This window comes from Lithobates pipiens, unplaced genomic scaffold (genome assembly GCF_037356315.1).
Source record: "Lithobates pipiens isolate NorthernLeopardFrog02 unplaced genomic scaffold, aLitPip1_a1.2 Scaffold_30, whole genome shotgun sequence".
Classification (NCBI taxonomy): domain Eukaryota; kingdom Metazoa; phylum Chordata; class Amphibia; order Anura; family Ranidae; genus Lithobates; species Lithobates pipiens.
Genome location: NW_027507791.1, coordinates 163,340,695 through 163,343,951, shown reverse-complemented (window position 1 = coordinate 163,343,951; position 3,257 = coordinate 163,340,695). Strand labels below are relative to the sequence as shown.

The window sequence follows — 3,257 nt, the reverse complement described above, 5'->3', positions numbered from 1 at the left end:
GTTCCTGGGAGCTCACAGGCAGGGCAAATTCCTGATACCACTCCGGTAAGGCTGGTGGCTCCAGATGTAGAGCGGTACAAAACTCTGGTAGGTCACTTGGAGTACGCAAGGACAACTGTTTACCCCCATGTGTTACCACGAGAGCGAAGGGGAAGCGCCATGTATACCTGATCTCACGCTCTCTGAGTATGTCCAGTAACGGGCGTAGTGCTCTCCGGTTGCGCAATGTGATTTGAGACAGGTCCTGGAAAAGCATAATGGCTGCCCCGTTGAAGACAATGCGGTCATTCCCCCTTGCTCTTCTCATTATGTCCTCTTTTAAAGGGAAGTTCTGGAGGCAGCAAATAATATCTCTGGGGGGTGCAGAATCTGGGCCTCTTGCTCTAAGTGCTCGGTGAGCGCGCACAAAATCTATGGCCGAATCTTCCTGTCTGTCTAGGAGACTGTTAAAGAGTCTTTGTAGGGCAGGAATGATCTGGTCAGGTTCCACAGATTCGGGGATCCTCCTTACCCTGATGTTATTCCTCCTCCCCCTATTGTCCAAGTCCTCCAAATGGCGATTCATTTCTATGAAATGTGAGGAGTGTGCCTCTGCCACCGACTCCAGTGTGCGGATGTCTCTGTCCCTCCTTCTCCCTGCTGTCTCCACTGCTATGATTTTTTCAGTCAGTACTAGCAGGTTAGTCTTCAGATCTGTTATGGCTGCTGAAAATGTGGATTTTATGTCTGCAGCGAATCCGGACATGTGGTCATAAGTGAGGGGTTTAGAGGAGTGAGAGAGACCCCTACCTGTGTCCTCCGAGGCAGACTGGGAGTCCTCGCTGAAATCTTCCTCCTCACCATGCGGCCGCGCCATCTTGTCAGGGCCGTTCGCCCGCTGTAAAGTCTGAGATTTAAAGATCTCGTTGATATTCCGGGCCGCTCTGCCGCTCGGATTCCTCCGGGCACTTAGGCGTTAGCTGGGTTTTTTTGCCCATGTTTCGCGGTGTAAGAAGGACAGATAAGGCTGTTTGCTGACTCTCTCTCCGGAGCTCTGTTAATGTGCTGCCATCCTCGCCGCCAGGCAAGCCACGTCCTTTCCGTAGGCTTCTTTTTATGTTGTTGGCGTTGACCTGTTTTTTTTTCTGCTTGTTTCCCAAGGTGACCATCTTGGTGTTTGTCAAGAGGGTTGAGAGTGCCTGAAGAGATTGCCTATGGCCACATCACTCTGAAAGCACCCAATCTCGTCTGATCTTGGAGGCTAAGAAGAGTCAGGCCTGCTTAGTACCTGAATGGGAGACCACCTGGGAATACCAGTTATTGTAAGCTTCTTTTTATGTTGTTGGCGTTGATTCATTTTTTTTTTCCGCTTGTTTCCCAAGGTGACCATCTTGGCATTTGAGGGTTGAGAGTGCCCAAAGAGTTCGCTTACAGCAGCATCACCCTGAAAGAGCCCTATCTCTTCTCATCTCTGAGGCTAAGAAGGGTTGGGCCTAGTTAGTCCCTGGATGGGAGATGGCTTTGGAATACCAGGTGCCGTAGTCTTCTTTTTATGTTGTTGACATTGACCTTTTTGTTTTTTTTTCGCTTGTTTCCCAAGGTGACTATCTTGGCATTTATCAAGAGGGTTGAGAGTGCCCAAAGAGATTGCCTATGGGCACATAAGCCTGAAAGCGCCCGATCTCCTCTGATCTCAGAGGCTAAACAGGGTCGGGCCTTGCTAGTACCTGGATTGGAAACCACCTGGGAATACTAGGTTCTGTAGGCTTCTTTTTATGTTGTTGGCGTTGACTTGTTTTTTTTTTGTTTGTTTACCAAGGTGACCATCTTGGTGTTTGTCAATGAGTTGAAAGTGCCTGAAGAGCTTGCCTATGGCCACATAACCCTGAAAGCACCAGATCTCGTCTGATCTCAGAGACTAAACAGGGTCGGGCCTTGTTAATACCTGGATGGGAGACCACCTGGGAATACTAGGTGCTGTAGACTTCTTCTTATGTTGTTGGCGTTGACTTGTTTTCTTTGTTTGTTTCCCAAGGTGACCATCTTGGCATTAGTCAAGAGGGTTGAGAGTGCCTGAAGAATAGTGATGGCCGAACGGTTCGCCCGGCGGTCGTTTCGCGGCGAATTTCCGACTTTCGCCGTCCGCGGGTTCGAACGCCTTTTTCCGTCGTTCGCCCCGGCGGACTTACGTGTTTAATGTATACAAGAACTTTAACCTTTCGTGACACGTTTATCATGTGTTACAGGACAACCAATTGAGACATGACAGCTCATGGACACTTGGACATTCCCCCTAACCTATAAATACACCCGATCCGGTGGCCATTTTACATTCTTTCTTCTGTCACTGTAGGGAAAGGATCCTGTGTGGAGTAGGGACAGAGAAAACGCTAGCTATTTGGTACACAAAAGTTCTTTTCAGGACTGGTATAGGTGTTAGGTCAGCAGCCTGAGTTTCTTTTGTCAGTTTAGATAAAGGGACAGAGCGCTGTATGCTGCTATTTTAGGGACAGCTCAGCCAGATTAGTCTTTCTTCATCATCATCATCATCATCATCATTAGCTGTTACTATCAGGTCCACAAAAGAGCTGTTCCAGCTAATCGTTCCAGCCTACTCTTTTTTGCCAATTTGTATAGGGACAGGCAGGAAGCAGTGTGTCAGGCAGTGAGGATAATTTTAAAGACTTGCTGTTACTATTAGTTCCACAAAGGTTCTTTTCAGGACTGGTATCAGTGGTACGGTAATAGGCTTGTACACGTATAATATTCTTTCTTCCAAATATAGAAAGAATATTATACTTGACTGCTGCCCTTCTGCTGCAGTCTGCTAATCATTCACAACTCACTTGTTCCACAAAGCTCTTTATCAGGACTGGTAACTTGGTCTGTCTAGGGTGCTACGGTACATAGGCTTGGGTGCGGTACAGTCTGCTGTTCTGTAAGGACCGCTATCGGTCCACAATACATAGGGTTGCCGTGCACTACTGCTGACCGCTGCCCTATACTGCAGCAGTCCTTCATTGGTATAGGGACTGACGTACAGTCTGCTAATCACTAACACACAACCTGCTTGGTCCACAAAAGTTCTTATAAGGACTGGTAACTTGGTATAGGGTGCTACGGTACATAGGCCTGAGTGCGTTACAGTCTGCTGTTCTGTAAGGACCGCTATCGGTCCACAATACATAGGGTTGCCGTGCACTACTGCTGACCGCTGCCCTATACTGCAGCAGTCCTTCAGCGGTATAGGGACTGACGCACAGTCTGCTAAACACTAA

At 48.1% G+C, this 3,257-nt stretch overlaps 2 pseudogenes; both read left to right on the top strand.

Annotated features, from left to right (window-relative positions):
* Positions 1-1,189: 1,189 nt before the first annotated feature.
* LOC143949376 (5S ribosomal RNA) lies at positions 1,190-1,308 on the top strand (annotated as a pseudogene).
* A 538-nt stretch (positions 1,309-1,846) lies between these two features.
* LOC143948947 (5S ribosomal RNA) lies at positions 1,847-1,965 on the top strand (annotated as a pseudogene).
* Positions 1,966-3,257: the final 1,292 nt, after the last annotated feature.